Source organism: Myzus persicae, unplaced genomic scaffold, assembly GCF_001856785.1.
Source record: "Myzus persicae strain clone G006 unplaced genomic scaffold, MPER_G0061.0, whole genome shotgun sequence".
Classification (NCBI taxonomy): Eukaryota; Metazoa; Arthropoda; class Insecta; order Hemiptera; family Aphididae; genus Myzus; species Myzus persicae.
The window spans coordinates 187,598-208,712 of NW_019104244.1; the positions used below are offsets into that span (position 1 = coordinate 187,598).

Here is a 21,115-nt window from a genome sequence, read left to right on the forward strand (position 1 = left end):
GTCGTGGGAGTTTATGTTAAAACTATCTATTATTAAGCATATGTACACTATTATGACGCATACAGGTGTGTAATATTGCATAATCATAGGGGAGTTCAATTCGTCGTAATATTTCATGTGGTTGCAAATGGATTTTCAAGAGAATACAATGATTGGTGCCACAACAATGAATATATATATTATTGATGTAGGTACACTCGGTTGTCATTACACAATCCATTTATTTAGGTATAAAGACTGTTGTCATAAAATAATATATTTTAATTTCTAGAAAACAAAAAATTGAAAGCCTTAGAATTAATTTGTATTGATTTTTCACAGTATTTTATGTAATGTTTATTTAAAAATTATCTTATGGACAACGTGTTTTTAAAAATTAATTTACCATAAATAATTTAAATCAAATTATAAACCATTAATGCTTACTAAGATTTATATAGGTATAAATATAAAATGTTAAAAATCATATGTATTATAAATGTCAGTAAAGTTATAACTTTTTGAACATTTCAAAATATACACAAATAGATATCAGTGTGAAAGTAAATAACCGCTCTTCCGTACTCCAGCTGTTGTAGAATGTAATATGTTATTGACTATTGGGTAGGCTACTATAATAACATATCAAAGTTGAATTCATTGCTCAAGAAAAAAGATTCTGAACAGAGACTATCAACTAAGTATATTTTAATATGCATTTATATTGCTATTATAGTAATTTATTTTATTATTAAATGTATAAGTAACATGGTAGATTGATTAATTTTTTGCAAAAACATTGCATTTATTTTATTAGTACATACATAATACAATGTATGATGTAATATAATATCCACACAATTTCCAAGTCCCCAATAACAATATTTTTGAACCACAAAATCACTAAATTCGTTATTCAACTAACTGTATTTATGGTACTTTTTAATTCCAGTAATAACAACTTATGAGTAACAATTTATTAAATTTTCAAACTTTTTGACTTATCAAAAATTTCATATTTATGGAAAAAAAAATCTAAAATGTCAAATACCTATTAATAGACTAAACCTATAATATTAATAGCAACAGTCCAAATATTAAAAAAAAGACATTCCATATATCTTGACTATATTAATTTAGATACGTTATTTGTTTTTGCTTAAATTATTCTGATAAAAAAAAGTACAGGGACATTTTTACTTTGATTCTCAACTATATTGCAGTTATACTATCAAGAATAATTTTCCTAACAGATAAAATATTTGAGGATTGAAGTATTTTATCGACTAAATTTATAGCGGCATTGCCCGATTGCGGCTCGAATACAGGTAATCGTATTTTATCCCAAATATAAGTATGCCGATTGATAACTAACCGTCCAAACACACATTAGTTCACAAAATAGCTTATAATTAATACAATTAAGCATTTTGTATTTGACATATTTGTATATGCAACTCAAATACAATGTCTCGTTTATGATTATTATCATAAATATATGAATAAATATACAAGTATTTTTTACAAGACTGTAAATAGTATAAATTTAGTATCACATTTTATCTTAATTTTTTTTATCTTTAATTAACTGGAAATTACCACGCCGAATATTGGTGATCGTGAGAATCGTGAATACGATAGTTGTATATTTATGTCAAAATACTTATCGGACGCAATCGGGATATTTATTTAGTTTTGATAACCACTGGTAGTTTTCCACCTAATGTGTAAGGGCCGCAATTGGGATAGGTGAAAAGGTAAAAAGGTTACTTTGGGCCACAATCGGGCGACACCCATTTATAGAGCTAGGAATACAAATAAAATATATAAAATAAAAATATATGAAAAAACACATCGATGTGAAATCAATACATTTATCTCTCCGCTCAGCACCTAGAACAAATATTATCATTATAGTTATGATTTATCTCAGGTACCCTTTGGACCCTTAGGTATCATTGGATCCCTCCTACTTGTTATAATATAGGTATCACAATCGTGTGGTCTACTTCAACCCTAACGTATTCATAAAGTATCTATACGGCTAAGATGTCACTGCAATCCTGTAATTTCGACACATGTGGTATGAAAATATATACATAGATTTCTATTATGACTTTGTGTCACTTGTGCTAAATTTTAACTACCATAATTTATTTTTATCCGAATATTGAATTTTTCGAGATATATTTAAAGGATTTCTTTTTTGTTGATTTATTTTAATTATAGCACATATCACTGTTGTTTATTTATTTTATCATTTTACCGTAAATAAGGTATTTAAATAAAATTGTGTAATTGTGTAACTATTTTGATTGTTATGATCCAATGTAATTATAGTAAATATATACGAGTAGGATAATACTAGTAAGATTTATGAGAATGTGTTGAAAATATTAAATGGTAATCAAAAGGTAATTCGTTTGATACTGTGATAGTTTCAAGACTTAGGTGTATCATGTATCTATGTGTATATCATATTTAGTTTTAAAATCAGTAATTTTTCATGCTATTTTCTTAAATTTGATTTGTACTAATAATTAAGTAGATATATTTCCATTTGACCTGTTCTTGTTTTTTTATGACTTTGAAACTAGTTATATGTATATTTAAAATGTGAAAACTATCTATTTATGTATATAAATTAGATGTCATTAAAGCCAAGGTTATATTATTAATTATGAAAATCGATTCCTTCCAAATACCTACATAGAATAATATTACATTTACTGTCATCGATACGAGCAACATGAAATTACTACCCCAACACGAGTTCCTGTATCATATCTGTACTTTATATTGCTATAGTTATCTATAAGCAATAAAGTTTTTTAATTTATCAGATGACAATTTTTCATCATAAAGTTAAACACAAAAGTAAAACTTTCTTATTGGTAAAATATTTTATTGAAAATATATTATTTTATAACAAAATAAATAGATTGCATTCAACTTAGTTAAGAAAAAAAATTTGAGTTGTATAGTATAATATAATATATTTATATTATTGGTAGACAAATTTAGAAAAATACCCTCATAAATATATGAGAAAATCATTTTTGAGTTTTATAATTTTTATTTTACGAATTTATCTCTTTAAAGTTTAAAGACACTCCCAATTTGAGCCTTCTCTATGGAGTAGGAGGAGGGGAAACAGTCGAGCTATGGTTTACGCAGAACAGCATCGTAATGCTTACTGGACATCTTCAAAAACCACTGTTTACTGTGAAGTGACCTCATAAAAATATGTTCGTCTACGTTGAAAGACACATTGCATATAATAAACTATCATTTATAATTATCATTAACAATCATTGATATTGTAATCATATCATTTTATTTCGCTATCTATTTAATTACTATTTTATTATCTTTATTTTATTTTATAAGCTATATACTAGTGTATTGAACATGTTAAACTGTTTCGTAAGGAAGCATACAAAGTGAGCAGTCAGCTATATTTATTATTTATATTTATATTAATAAAGTTGTTTATGTATTATCCAAATGAAATTTTAGGTGTATAATATATGTCTTACTATTTACTTTGTTTTCTGCGTAAAGAAAAATTCTCACTTAAAAACAAAATCTACATTATTATAATGAAGCTATTATGGATGCAGCTTGGTATGGTTTATACCTAATATCAACGGTTGAGATTACGCCTTGGTACCTAATTTTGAGTATCAGTAACTTAACATTGGATACAGCACTCCGGTGGTTCACGCTGCAATCTTTGTATCAATAAAAAGTGAAATTTGAAAGCTGATGCCTAATACCTATTGAGTATTTATCACCTTTTGGTTTAACTTGATTGGGATACCTTGTTTCAAGGGCAAATCGGTTTAGACGTAATAATAATATAATGGTCTACAATAAATAATAATAATTATTATATTATCGTGTTTGTAAATAAACTGAAATTTAAAAAAAAATGTATATTTTATGAACTTACATTAATTAGTTTTGAAATGTTTAACTTTTCAGTTTTCTCTTCTAAACTTTATAAACTATACATGTTTTCAAAACAATTCCATATAGGCATTACAAATAAATAATAATACACGTATAAAAACTTTTAAGCGAATTGATGCATACGTCACAAAAGTATTTCTTATAATCAACGGTAGAACATTCAGCCATATAGGTACCTACTTAATATATATTAACTACTGTTCACCTTATAAGGCAATATGAAATAATTTGTATCGTAATTCACAAAGTTTATTTGGTATGGCATTTACATATATTTAGTTGTATTCATAAATACTAAAAAAAATAATATTATGAATATTGTATTAGTTTGGTACAATATTTATCTGCTTTCATCAAGCCTCTTATAATAATAACAATTATGTATAAGTCATGTGTGGGTAATAATATAAGGTAATAAGTGAGAATGTGTATAACTGTGTAAGTTTAATTAGTTCGAGTTTCTTTTTTTCATTTCCACAATTTGTTATGGCCGTATTTTGATTAATTTAAGTGAATATCATATTTTTATTAAAATAATAATAAAAAAACAATCAATAAATGGTGAGAAAAACCCGGGTAAGTAGTAATAAATATATAACATAATATATGTGTGTGTTTGAGTATAATATCATATTATATTGCAATAAAGTTCGGCGTCCAAGAAATAATTGAACAAAAAAAAAATGGTCCCAAGTATAGAACGACCAAAGCGGATCAACGAATCCTTCAACGATCTGTCAAATAATAATAGCAATAGTTTGGGTGTTCGAACAATTTTGTTACAGCAACTAAGTATCTATACAAATGTCGCTTCCAAGCCACTAAAAAAAAAATGAATATCCTAGTTACCCACAATCTATCAGCCATTATTTTTTCACGAATACCCGCCACAGAGCGACCGTCAAAAGACAATATGTATTTTGGTTATTGAAAAATCGGACAAGACTACTACAAGTCATATACTGACTTTTAAATCGGTGAACACTAAACAGTAACCGGGAGACAAAAATGGTCGTCAGCAGAAGTTGCTGACGTATACCTTTCTTTTTAACAACTATATGTCTGTATTTCAATGTTTTTTTTTCTAATATGAGCAACAAGTTGTTAAGTTTTCCAAGGAGTTTTCCTATTATCATCGTATAGGTACTCTAACAGTTAACGTTGTATTATACTAAGAAGGACTAACTAGATTATATCAATATTTTTTATAAAAACATTTATTTTTATTTTACTTGAAATGGATTTTTTCAACATGATCTACTTAACATACTTATTGCCTCACGATGATAATATAATTATAACCAAGATTTTAAATTACCATAGTTTTCACATACCTACTATAATATTTTAGGATGGGTACTGACTTGATTTTTTTTTTGATGAATATTGTATCCAATTTTTTATTTTCACATATTTTAATTTAATTAATGTTTATAAAATGTACATCCATTGAACTAAATTGCTATTATTGTAATATTGTGAAAATAATAATATAATATCATGGTCTATGATTTATGTATTTATATATGTTATTGTAATTACATTTCTACACTTTAGTTCGTGTTATTTTATAATAATATAACCTATCATGTTTCTCTTTAAATAAATTACGGCAGTTATATTGTACGGTCAATCGATATTGACTAAAATTAAAAATATTATTTGATGCATGTAATATTTATGATAGTTAATCAATATATACCAGTAATCAAATTAATTTGTTCTTATTAGTAACGGGATAATTGAAAAAAAAAACATTTAAATATAAACCATAATTTTTAAAAACGGTATTCACTGCGGTGTCAATTTCCACAGGTATGGTAAATTGTTATTCTCGGTGGTGTGTAGTAAATGCACACTAACACGCCTCCTTATCCACTTTAACATCTATCTACTGTATTACATAACAAATTTCTATAGTTTTTTTTCTTTTAAAAAAATATAATGGTAGTGTTGGATTGACGCTATGCGGATGAAAAACAAAAGAGGAAATCTTGGGGGTTTCAGTGTGGTAATATTACCTTTGAACATAACATACAATATTATATTCATATATATATATAATATAAGTTATTGTAATATAGAATCTAACTACGAGGATACCAATCCGTGAAGTTTGAGTGGTTTGACACAATGACACCACGTAAACCACGAGCCGTCATCGGCCCTAGGGCACTACCAGAACTGCCTGAACTACGAGCCAGAGTTGACTACTTGACTGACATTTCGCAGGTTATAATAATATAGTATCGTCTCCATATTCAATCATATCATACGCATTCATTAGTAATATTGTGCTCATCGACAAAATATATAGGTGTAGTAATTGAACACAAGAGTATTAAACATAATAAAACAACTTAAATTGAACGGAATTTAGTAGGATACTGGGGTACAATATTAAGTCGGAGTCTACAGCACCAGCTGATAACGACGACGATAGTAATAATTATGCAATATAGAATGCATAACAATTATAAGCCATGAGTATTGGCGTCGTCGGGATAAATCAAAACTTACTATTTCCCTGTCAAATCCACTATTAGAAATGACTAGTTAATCCAAAACGAACCTTTTCCATGCAAAACAATAATATTTGATAATCAAAACGTACTTTTCCCAGTTTTTCGCCAAGATGTTATACTAAACATCTATTAGTTAATCCAAAACGTACTAAAATTTAATTAAGCTTGAAATGAATTAGAAAATATTTTCCAAGAATATTGAACACAATATTCGAATTGTTTTAAATAGAGATATACATAATATATTATTAAATAATTTTAAAAAAATATCTTATCTGCAAAATGATTTGTCTATTTATAAATAGTTTTTATGGCGATGTTAAGATACAGAAAATCGCTTGTTCTGAAAAACCAGTATTTTGACAATAGTACGTTTTAGATTTTCACCCCTAATATTATATAGTGCGGTGTATATATTAACACATCGAACACGACAGCGACGTTGTGAAATGACCGTGAAATGCAAAGCATCGATGCAATGATTAAGTTTTAGGTTCACACAACAATAAAATACGAATCGAACAGACAATCACAACGTTTTACGAATAAAACGAAACGCACTTTAACCAGTCCCTTTATGTGGCTACCCCAGCGGATGACACAGAGCGCAGAGCGTAGAGTACCTACTAGAATTTCTCGTCCATTGTACCTCCCTCTGCACCCGTATTCGACAAATAGAGGTATCTAAATTAAATTTTGTTACCGTTTTGTTGCATCCACGAACCGTGATGAAAATTGATATTTATTTCGGTAGCTTAAACAGACCTAATTAGTAGTTTCAGTTTTACGAATTATTGTTCACGCATAAAGTGACCTCATTTAGTTATAGAAGCCAATCTTTCTTGCTATAGAAATAAATAAGTGTGTTATATATAAATATTTCTCTTTTTAACATAGTTCAATATTATAGGTACTTTTAACAATAATTACAACAAATACCCGTTTGGTACATAAATAACAAATACAACATCAGAAAATAGCTGGAAGCTCAAAATGTATATTAAATTGATTGAATTGCCATGGAGACAATGCAATTTTATAATAAGTTTATAGTAATATTAAACGGCCTCAGACGGGTTTAATATAATATTATAGTAATAAATATACAATTACATAGACTTACGTGGCCACAAGATACAAACAAATCACAAAATTGTTGCAGTTAGACAGTCAACAAGAAAACTACGTTCAATCACATCTAACCCACAGACACGAGGTGTCAAAATTATTCTTATCGTTGGTAAAATGATGACTTTAAACGAATACTACAAAAACGCAGAGAATAGAGTCCGAATTAGAGTTACCGAACAATAGTTACCAGATAATAGAACAAGAAAAACCAGCGTAAATCACAGAATACGAAAAATTCACAATACTTCAAAACGTGATTGATAAAAAAAAAAACACTACAACAGCAACAACGAGTTTTGCCTAGGAAAAGGTCTTGTCTATATAGACGGACTAAAAATGAAAAAAAACATTTTTAATTCTTTACACTATAACGACAAGTGGACACAATCCCTCTCACTGCAGTGTTGCCTACAGATAGCACCAAATGCTGCCAACAACAGCATCGCAGCAGTATGAACTTGCCAAAAAAAAGCGCCAATATACAAATACAACACGACAAAATGTGTACAGTATACACACAACGCGTATATAGATAATGCACGGCATATGTATATCGTATACATATGTTACAACCAAGTCGCTTAAAACGTGAAAGTCTTAAGTGTTGAAATTATATTATTAAGTACTTTTGAGCAAATCTCTTTTTCGTTAACTTATTAATTATTACATCCATAAGATGGATAGAGACATTGTTGTGATAATCCACGTCGACTATTTGAGTTCCTGTACATAATTATACGGCAAATCAGTGGCAAAACAATGATGGCCATTATTTAAATATTTGGATAATGACAATCTCCTCGGTAGTGAGTATTATTTTTAATTCCTAGACATTTTTCGATGAAGAATAATATATAAGTGATATAACTAAAGGGCATCATAGTGATCATCTTGTTTTTATCGGTTAAATATTAGAAATGTTAAAACCATTTGCAATTGTGTATTGATAATTAATTCAATTTAAAATTGAAGAATAATTGTTAGTTTTATCAAACTGAGTTTGTTATAACTTATAATATATCGTGCTTGAATTAATATATTTTAATGCATTTTGAACACAATCAAATTTTACACACCCAAATCAGTGACATAACTTTTTATTTTAGCTGTTAACAGAAAATGATGCCTAACGATTAATTATTAATAAATGTTCTTAAATTATTGTAATTTCAAACTTAAGTAGAAGTGACGAAAGTTTTAATTCAAAAAACAAAAACAAAATGTAAGATAAAACTAATAATTATATAAACACTGAATCATAACGATCAACATATTAAAGACGAGCACCTGATGCCTATCTCAAAATGGGTCCAATCTGATCAAAACGCAAAATATTTTATATGACTAATAAAAACTATTTACGATTTATCGATTTTGAAATAAATGGGTGAAACAATTTCACTAAAAGTTCTTATAGAGGTCAAAAGTAATGCCCCATAAAAAATAAATCGGTCATAATATTCTTCCTATTTTTTATTTTATGTTTGCACTTTCATAACGCTATACATGAAAATTGTTCATTCTTTTTTTGCCAAAATAAAACTTCAAGCAAATATGTTTTTGGTGCCAATAAAAATATATTGTGTATAAACTATAAAGGTATACAAATGAGAACTGTAATAACTTGGAATTTGGATAGAAAACTGTTTTCAATGGGGTACTTTACACGCGGGTGTATTAAATTTAAATGAGACTAATTATGCATTTTACTATTTTAAAAATAATTAATTACTAAAAGTTATTATTCGCCTTTCCTTGCTTCACTTGTGTATTTAGAGCAACCTGCTATAAGAAATTATGTAGAAATTTAAAATTATTTTTGTTTCAAATACGTCCACAATTTTTTTTTTAATATTATAGTAGGTGTAGCCTATAAATAAATAGATTATGATATAACTAAATTATTATTAATTACAAAGTGATGCATTTCATTGTCCTACAATACATATTAATACATAATATTTTTCCTTATTTTCTAGTTTTAATCATTATTTTAAAGTTACTTTAATTTTCAATATAAATAAGGTTTGCTATAACGTCAATACTAAAAACTATATTTATAAAATATTTAAATTTGACTTTTCTTCGATATCTTATGATAAAAAAGCCCATTAATAAATCATTAATTTTTTCGATAGTTGCCTAACAAGCATAACTCAAATAACTAACCAAATTTTCAGTCAAGGTTAATTTAATGCTGTAGAAAATTATAGTTATCTTGGCTATGTATATAATCTATTATAGGTAATATACTTACGAGTATTGTGTGTGTACTCTTATATGGTAATAATAATATAAATTTGTTTATTTATATAATTAAATATATATTAATTAGTGTATGTATATGTTTGAAAAATTTTACAAGTATGCATATTTTGAAAAAACATACATGTTTATAGTTTATAGTTTTTTTTTTTTTTTGAGGTTGATAATTGATATAAACATAATATTATAATATTATACCAACGTAATTTAAACATATTGTAGCTAATTAAAATATCATTTTTTTATATTAACCATAAACATAGTTCATTATTATTTTTATAAATTTGGATCCAATTTTAGATATAATATATTATGTCTATGTATACTATGTAGCCGTTTGCTAGTTACTATAGAGTATAGACAGCAAATATATACCCTCGTGATAACCACTGATTGTTCTGAAGGGCACCAGTGTGACTCAATTAATTTGTGGAATATGCTCTCGCTAGACAAGCCTTTCAATACATTAGTCAAAGGTTCGGAACTGTAAAATTCAAAACTTTTTACTTTGCAATGATCAAAACTGACAATGTTCAACTAAAACACTTTCGAGGTTTCATTATAAAACGTTTTCCATAAACATAACGCATTTCACTACTTGCTCGTTTTAACATATTACTATCAATATTAACTTTAAAACAATATAATTAGCCAACACATATGATACAACAAAGAAAATAGTTTACTCTCGAATAAACTGAGTCATAAAAAGTTCGTTATTCATAAGATTGTATGCTAATTTAATATGTTCAATATTTACTACACTATGTATTCTTTATATTAACCATAAATACTTTGTTAAGATTATTAACAGTATTAATAAAACTTAAAATATTCCCTAAGGTCATTCAATTATAGAATCATATTATTTATACTTTTTACATTTTTATCTCAAATTTCACAAAAGGGTTAGGTAAATATCGAAAATACATAAGTACACGATATACGTACCTATATAGTTTGAACATAGTTGGATTAATAACAACATATTGTAACATGATGAATATTTCACTCATGCATTTGTTGTTTCACATAACATTATATAGGTACAGATAAATTAACATAGAATTAATATAATATGCTTAAATATTGATGTGGGGTGTATTTAATAAAAAATATTGTACGAAATATCTTTGAAAAATATGATCTTCTGTATAATTATAAAACTTGACAATTATTACTATTAGTATCAATATCATACTTTAAAAAATGTTGTTAATTGTTAGTTGTTTCATTACATTTGACAATCGATATGGTTAACATTATATACATTTGTGTGATACGAAAATTACTTTTAACAATATTAAATCTAATTCACTGCAAATAACGTCAGAGTTATAGGAAAACCAAATTTTCTCTTCAATGTCCAAATTATACAAATCACATTAAATAAAACAAAACTACCTTAACATATTGTGTATTTTGCATTGTTCACTCAACTCAAGTATTTCCTTTCAAAAACGTTTCTCTGGTTGTATGAAATTTGGTTTGGTTAGGTTAGGTTCTGATTGCATTTTGTAGATACTTTAAAGGTGGATGAGAAAATTCTTTGGCATCTATTCGTGGCATTGTTTCAACGATACGCTTGTACGTAATCATCGTCTTTTTTTTGGATTTCACACCTTAAACCGTTTTTGTCAAGCATGTGCCTAATCTAAATTCAGTCGTATCTAAAACTTAAGCGAACTTACGTCATTATACGCATATGGTGAAAATATCCTAGGAATATGGCTTAAATGTCATAAACGGTGGTGAGTTTACATAATGTATATAAGTAGGTACTTAGTACCGATTTAAATAAGTCCTTTTACATACTTATTGTTTTGGTTTTATCTTGTTTAAAATTCATATCAATAACATTGTAAATAATTTTTTTTTTTCAAACAAAAATTAACATACAATATACCTACCATATTTAACATTTTAGTTGTACAATGGAGTGTGTCGTTTGGTGCTTCAATATAAATAACTTAATTACGTAACATAATAATTTATTAAACTATTCATTAAACTCTACGTTATTATGTAGAAACACTGTATATGATATGGTAAAAAAAAAATCTGTTTTTAAATTCATTTTAAAAACCCAATTCTGACATTTTATTAATTTTATTTTGCTATAAAATCATCATTTTTTTTTTTAAATAGTAATGTTGAATTTTGTTTTCATCAAGTCTGCATTCTGAATAATCTCATTAGTATACAGTTTTTTTCTTTCGATCGACATAAAATATTATAAAAACCATAATGTACGTATATACAATAATTATTGTAATACTTGAACAAATATTACACGAGTTATATTTAATATAAAATTGTACGTGTGTTAATTTAAAATCAAATATAAATAAATCGTATTCCATTTTGTTATGTTATGAAATAAATTATAGTAGTAAGATGATTACCACGAAATGTTTGTTTTATATTATGAACATAACAAAATATAAATAATATTTCACTCAAAATCGGAGAAAAAATTAAAGATACCTAAGGTATACAAAATACAAATAGAAGATTTATGTAATAATTATTATTAAATATGGATATTTATAATTTAATGATACTAATATGTATAAACAACGTATGGGTAGGTACTAAACATAAGAATTATGACACGAAAAATGAATCAAATTTGACTAGATTTACTAACAAAACTAAAGTTATCAACGAAAATTGATCACATAGTAATAATAATTTTAATATTAACTACGACTTAAGTACTTTTGTACTAAATTAATTTTTGGTATTATTTATAGAAAATTAGTCTGACTAAAAATAGTATAGGTTAATTTTTAAAACGTATGCGTCTATGACATTCCCAACAATAAATACCTTAAATAATTACATACATAATACATATCATCACAGAACGTTATCTAAGGGTCGTAAAGTCTGTCAAAGAATTTAAGTCAGGTACCCTAAAATGATGGCACTAAAAAAGCGATTCCCAAACATCATTTTCAGATAGTTTTATATTGAGCAATTTATCAGACGTAAATGTTTTCGAACTCTAATTGTAAATTATCTATACATATGGTCGTTATTTATTTTGGAACACACGCTTCAGTTACTCACTCCAAAATAAAAATGAAAGGTAATTTGACTATTTTTGATTTTATGCAACTTGAAGCTAAAGCGAACACAGTATGTTTGATATTATATTACCTATATAAATTTAATTATATTATTTTAATTAATGCAATTTTATGAATTGAATAACAACTGAAGTATATTATTACAGCCATACTGTCATTTTATTTTGTAGACTACTAAATTTAAAGTGCTTATTTTGATTTACAACAATATTTTTTCTAAAAGGTAATAAACATATTTACATTATTCCAAACTTTTAAAGAGAAAAATACCTAAAATTAACAATTATTTTACAAACCAAATAAATTAAAATCTAAATTTTTATTTAAAGCCTGTGTTGAACTATCATGTTAAAAGCTTTTTTTCAATAATTCAATTTGCACTTTTGCAATTAACTTTATTCTAAGCAAAATCTACAACACAATATTAAAATAAAATCTTAAATAATTTTATCGATATTTCACCCTCAAAGTTTAAAATCAAAGTATTATTTAGAACACGTATCTTGTATACATACGCAAGACATTTACTTTTAAAATTTTAAAAATAGCAAACTTCATTGTAAAATAAATACATTCACTGCTCTGTTCAGCATTCAAAGTATACACTGTGGTTAATTCAAAATAAATTGAATTTATTTACTCATTATTTAAACAGAAATCGAACTTGAAAATGTGATTAAATACCATAAAAAATAATACTTATATTTTAAATAATTTTGACTGGAGGTTTATATATATCATCAGTATATGAAAATCATTCATAACGGGAGCCATCAATTTTTTTTACACATAAACGCTTGAATGCATCGTAATCATGATTCGCACTAGTAGTTTCTGAATTCTTTTGGTTTACGTAGGTTGATAGGTAGATATTATAAGGCAATTATAACCATCATAAACAGCAAATGTACCGTAGATAAAGGAAACCGAGAATACTAACATAACGCTTTTATTTTAACAACAAATACATGAATAATAATGTATTAAATCTGATCGTTAACAGTTTCTATTAAGTTGATGGACGCGAGATGACTCATGTATGAACGCATATCTAATTTCTTAGCGTGGCATAAACGTGTCTATAACGACTTTTATAAAGAATACAATTTTTTAGATCTCAAATCAACTAGAGAACTAAGACAATTACAGAGACTGGACTGGAAAACAAGAGAGACGTTATATATGCAGTGGACAGAGAGAAAACGGGAAAAACCGGATTTATCGAAAAAATGTTTTGAATCGCAGTTACACCTCGTGCGTAATGGCCTGAAGAGAAGAAATAGGGTATCACAGTATAGATCGTTAACAGGAACGGCTCCAGAGTCCAGAGACATGTTTGGAGGGGGGGAAGTCGTCATTTTCAGAAAACATTCAATATTATAATATGTTTTTTGTAATTTTGTTATTAACAATATCCTATTTTTTTTTAAATAAAGGCTTGGGAGAGAGGGTGGTTCCTAGCTCAACCCCCCCCCCCCCTTGAAGCCACCAAGGGGGCTCTTCGAAGAATTATTTGCCAACATTTGAGGAATAATTAACTATAATATACCTTATAGTTGTATTACACACTTATATTATAGTTATATCGTCGAAATGTTTACAACAACGAAGATGCCATAACCTCGATAACTGGTGCATCATAATATTGTTATAGTTTATTATTCCTACGTAATAACTAGCAGACAATGTAGACGAATAATATTCTTCGACAATTTGTAAAATATAAGCCAATGTCAAATTTGAAGGCTTTTGACCTTAGCAGTTGAAATTAATCTTTATACAACAATTTAAAAAAATTCTTCAACGAGCTGTAATTCTCATCGGGATATTTTGCACGAGGTGAAACTGCGATTCAAAACATATTTTCGATAGATAATGTTTTTGTGAGTTTTCCGCGGACGCATCGTCCACTGCGGTGATGACTCTTTTTTTTCCGTGCTGCTGCAATTTCCTCTGTTCAATATAGCCTGTTTGTGTTCAAACGCGTCTTGTCCTCTTGACTTTTTGCAGATTCATCAACATTCACAGTGGTGATACAGTAACTCGTAGTTTAGGTACTCGGCTACATATATTTTACTATAGGTTTGCGGATAAACGATTTCCGACTATTACTATGTAATATAGAACTATAAAATAAAATAATTTATATTAGTAGTTAGTAGTTATAATATATAATATAGTATAATATTAAATTATACTTTTGTAACGATTTAATTTCATGGTCGATTTTATTAAACCGTTCTTCCGTAGGTATACAAGTTTTTGTGATACGTGTTCTTTTTAATAACTCCTCTGTGGGTTCGCTCATTATTTACAAAATGGTAGGCATCCTGCAATGTGTACCAGCTACTGGTGAAAAAAAAACAAAATATTAATTTATTAAAAGTCGATTGATATAAAATATTCTTTAACATAATATTCATAATATTATTAATTGATACACAGGTACCGCTGTTTTACGTGGTCGTGTAAACTATACCACACAGTACACACTGTTCAGCCACTATTACAGTCTATAATATTAAATTGTGTGTTTTGGTTCTTTCAATACGTAGGAGTAAAGTGACGAAAATTTAAACTTGATGGACGGATATAGTTTACGAAATTTTTCATTTAACTTAATTCTATTTAATATCAATAGATAATAGTAGATAGTTGTGTAAACTCGAATTGAGTAAAATCCAATAACATATGTTAACCGTGAAACTGTGAAAATGCTTATTGTTATTTTGTATAAACTCGTTTATGGAACTCATCTAGCACTCACTACTGTATATAATATACATTTTCCTGATCTGTGCTTCCTTAGGAATTGTAAAATAACTCTTTGAACTACCTAAATAAAAGATAATTGTAGCCAGCCCAAGAATATTGGTAAACAGGATCCTGGATCCAAATATGTATAGATTTTCGAAAAAAGAGTTATCATTAGCTAGTCCTTGTTCAAATATTTGATTTTGTGTTGAGATATTCAATTGCATTTAGTTTTTTTTTTTTTTTTGTTGCATTATTTACTGATATAATGGGGACTTTATAGCGTGGTTAAGTTTTGCCATTTTTTTGGGTGATAAAATTATTATCATAAATTTAACTTATTTTTTTAATATAATAAAACCGTTTTTATGTATTAATATTTAACACCTACTTTGTAGGTTATGAAAAATATGAATTTAAAATTTAAAATTACTTATTGCAACTTTATCAACTTGTGTTTTAAATACAGACCTACAAAAGCCCAACAATTATTGGAATGTTTGCTTGATTTTTAAATACCTGAACTAAGACTTAAATATTGTATCTAAAACATTTTTAAATTCATATTAGCATATTCTAAGTTCCACAGTCGCATTTCAAATAGTTTTTTTTTTGTTCAGAGCTGAAAATAATAGTAGGTTTATAGTTATTAGAATGAATGGTGTTTTTGTCGTTTGTAGTAAAATAGACAGTGGTAAACCACTCAATTGTCGTCTGCCAGAGTCGATTGCTGCAACATCTAAACCTGCCTTAACTCGTAATAAGTAACATCACCAAACGACCTCTTGAAATAATTAATTTTTTCATTAACATGTTATCCTAGCCGTTAAATGTATTTCGTGATAAAATTATCAACTGAAAATGATCAACAAAGCTTGAAACAAATTAATAACGAATCAGATAGTGGAAGATATTTAAATTAAGAAATAATAATTTTGTGTGCTATCTAGATACAGATTAATACGATGCCATTAACGTAAAACGTCAAAATTCCTCATTAAAAATATCTGAATTTGAAATAAATTTTCTTAAAAATTGTAGTGCGGATACGACAAAAAAAAAATAGTGAGGTTGAAGTTTACCTTGTTATACCAATTTTTTTTCTAAATTTTAGATTGTGTTTTTTTTAAATTCTTATTGTATACACTACTTATCTTGTAATAATAGTGATAGATAAATTTAAATCTAACAATAATTATAACAACTAATAATGATAATAAATTTAAAGATAACGAAATTATTGTTCTTTATTTTGATGTACAATATAATTTATATCATTAGTTTACTAAAACATATTTTAATTTCATCCTTCGCCTACTCAAAGAGACGAATTGATCTAGAAAATATGATACTTACAAATATATTGTATTATATGTAAATTGTAATTACAATAACTATCATACCATTTATGTATCATATTTAAAACGGGTTGTATATTAGATTCTGAGCTCAACGATTTTATAATTAAATGTGTGTGTGTGTTTTTTTTTTGTCTGTGTACACGATAAGTAGTCAAAATAATGATTTGATTTTCAACTTGAGTATTTTTTAAGATAGGAAAGTAAATCTAAAATTCGAAAATTTGGTACAAGATTCCTCATAAGTTTGTCCACCTTCAACAACAACGAAATATCTACCGGAAAGTCAAATCAAATTTTTATAAGCAAATTGAAAATTTATTGATAAATTATTTCGTAGTCAAAAATGTATAAAATGTTCAATTTTTATAGTTAAAATTTGAACATTAAAAACAAAATTCCAAAAAATATACAGACAGTTTTTTTATACCTATCTTAATTTCAAATTTGGACAAAATTACATATTGAAACCGAGATTAATAATTTTAGTTATTTTGTTGTTCCAACATTAACAATTTCATTAAATTTAGTAAATAATAATGTACTCGTAACCAAAAGTTTGAAGACTCAACAAATAAAATAATATATTATTATATTATTTTATTTGAATTACAATGAAATAACTAAAAGTGTTCATTTTTAATAGTTTAAATATCTGAATATCCAATTCTAAACTTAAACTTGAAATATCTAAAAATATTGTTCATATTACGTAAAATGTGTATAAGAACAACTTAATTAGCATATTGTATAAAATTTCCAGGATTTTTGACCATGCCATAAAACTACTATCGACACTTAAAGAGAAAAAACATACAAGACTTTTATAATTCTAAAAGTCTAGGTTTAATAGCTTAAAATAAATTGGTCTAAATATTTTTTAAATGTAATTCTGTTTAAAAACATGATAATTTTAGTAAAAGTGAAATGTTCAATTTTCCTACGAAAATGTTGCTGTTATAAAAATCGTTTGATAAGAAATCATTTTATTATTTAATATCAAACATACAGGAACTCTGAATTAAATACTAGATCAGATTTGTTACCTACAAAAATGACTCTCCAAGTTAAATATTGATGCATTCTTCTCCTATAAAAAGTACCTTTTGACACAAACAAAATAATAAAAAAATAATAATATATTTTATTGTAAAATCAAAACACTCATAAAATTCGTTCAGAATCTAAAACATTAGTAGGTACATATTATATTAAAACGTACATTTTCATATGTGACTGACTGTCGACTAACTAGATACCTAAGAGAACTTTATAATAACAAAGATGCTGCTTAAAAAAAATCAATGTAAAAGCTAAAAAATTTAAACCACTCCAAAAGTTGGCATTTGTATACTTTGAAGAGCCATTGAAGACGTCAACAATAAGTACACAAGTTGCGTTTGCGTCACAATTTACTTGTTTTTTGATTAGATTTCTGTTCGTCACTGAAATATAATAACAAAAAAAAAACATTCTTATTATTGAACATTGTCAATATAATATCTTATAAATATTTAATTTTCTTATTTTTTATTAAGTTTATAATCAAACGCTTATAGGTATAGCTATACAAATGCTGTCGACATAATAATTAATTTATGGGATGCTTTATGTTTCAACACCCAATTCAATCAACTAACTAATCAATTTTTTTGAACTTCCGATTAATAATTGTAAATTCTGAACGTCATGCAGCCTCATTGTACTGTTAATTGTATGACTTTTTATAGTTTGAATTTAAATAAAAAAAAAACTGTTCTGTTAGAACCTTATGAGTCCATTACAAGCCAAATTCTATCGATATTTTATTATATTCATTCCGATTAAATTAAAAATAATAAGCAATAGAATATAGTAGTGTAGTCGAATTGGCACATAGTATAAATTATTTACAAAATGTTGCTTTATAATGTTTTCGAAAAATAATGTTTGTCAAATCTACTCCCAAAAAAAAATTAATAGGTATACCATATTCATGATGTAAATGTTCAATGTTTAGTGTTTACCATAAAAAAATATTATCTTATGTATTAACAATTAGAATACTTTTTTTTTTTTTTTTTTAATTGATCCTGAGCCCGGCAACTGTGGCCATTAGCTATTAGTAGGTACTGTAGGTTTTTGTATTGATGGTTTGTATGTTTTTGGTACGGTAGGGGGGAACACGTGTGTGTTTGTTTTGGCAGAATTTCGAATGGGGCACCCGTAGGTTTCTGCCATGCCCCGGGGGTGGGGGATGGCAGCACTTGCTCTCCGGTCACCGCGACTTGTCCGGAGAAAAATGCCGCCCGGTGGCCGAGGATCGAACCGCGACCGGCTGAGTCGCAGCGGAAGAGTCAGACCACTCGGTCACCTCGTCCCCCAATTAGAATATTATGAACCAAACTAAATGGTGATTTCATTTTTAAAAAAGCTGACTATTGTAAACATCATTAAATATAAAACATCACAATTCTAAAACAACCTCCAAAACGCTTAAAAATAAGTTTACTTTTTTTAGATGTACTCATTTAGAGAGAGGAATGTTAAAGTCAAATGTCTCTGCTGTTTCTGGAATCGTGTATAGGTACTTTACAATAAATTCATAAAACATTTTTACAAAACATTTACTAGTAGAATTTATTCGAATCGTAATTTTTTAAATTAAAAGATTATATTATTCAATGAATATATTATTAATTTTGTTGAATTTTGTTGTACTATTTAAGGAGTATCCTGTGGAGATAGAAACTTTTGTATTTTAGAAACCCTCCACCCTTTTACTGTAAATAATTTAGTAAACATTTTATTTTTAATGTCTATGTACCTACTTTAAAATTCAAACGAGGAGTCTTGCAATTATTTATTTTTTTAAGTTAAGGATAATAGAGCTTCAAAATAGTTAAACAAAAATATAAAATAGATGTAATACTAAATTTAGTATTTCAATGGCTACTGCAAATAATAAGTGTTGATAGATTAAAATTAATTTCCAAAATATTCAAACTATCATAGTTGTGAAGGCCCACATATAATCCAAACAAATTATAGTAGAGCTATTATTCATAGTACCCAAAGTATAATAGCTCAAAAATTACTCCTACAAATTTTATTTTTGACAAAAATGTTCAGAAAAAAATCCAATAAATAATATATTTATAGTAGAAAAGGAGGGCTTGCGTTTGAAAATAATAAGTTTGTATCTCCACAATACACTCCTTAAGTAGTATAAAATATCTAAGGATTTAAAAATAATATGATCTTTAAAAATATTCAAAAATCAGATTTTGCAGGATAATAACTGCATTGTTGTAGAATAAAAGATATATGCTTGGTGAATCATCTTGTATAGACGTATAGTACAATACATCTTATATTGTACATGTTTCCAAATAAATAAATAGGATATTCAAAATATTTAAAACGACAAACTTATTTTTTTACATTTGTATATCTGAAAAATGTTATCAGTAATAAATTATTACCTATACAAACTATTGAACTATTTGGAACGTATTTAACACAAACATAAATATCTATTGCCGTCTTTAATAATTTGTATATTGATCATTGATCGTGTTGCCTTAATTTCAACAATTATAATGACAATTCATAATAAAAGAAGTTCATTATAAATAAAGTAAGTTTTACTTAAATATCTAATGTAGATTAGAGTTTAACTCTGAAGTTTAAATGTTGATGAAATTGAACGAAATATTCATCCATGAATTAACGATTTTAGTTTTACTGTTGTAACTCAAAGAGTATTAATCTTAGATATTTAAAACATTCTACTTTTAATTAAATTATAATTATCTATGCTCAATAAAATGTTTGAAATATTCAGACTAATTTTAAGTTATTAATAAGAATTTGACATTTTTTTAATTGTTGATTTTTTTTTTTTTATGTTGATAAAAACTATATGGTTGGAAAAGCTTGAAAATTAATTACAATATTTGTTTCTCATAGCTGATAGTATGTGTTGATAAAATTGCTTTGGCTCTGTCACTTATGATTGGTAGCTTTAATAGTTTAATTCAAGTGTGAGTTA

At 26.8% G+C, this 21,115-nt stretch overlaps 1 protein-coding gene across 3 annotated transcripts in view; it reads left to right on the forward strand.

The window, feature by feature from the left end:
• The window catches only part of LOC111040396 (potassium channel subfamily T member 2), a 175,206-nt gene that overhangs the window by 37,603 nt on the left and 116,488 nt on the right, over positions 1 to 21,115 (forward strand). The gene's annotated exons all lie outside the window — the stretch shown is intronic.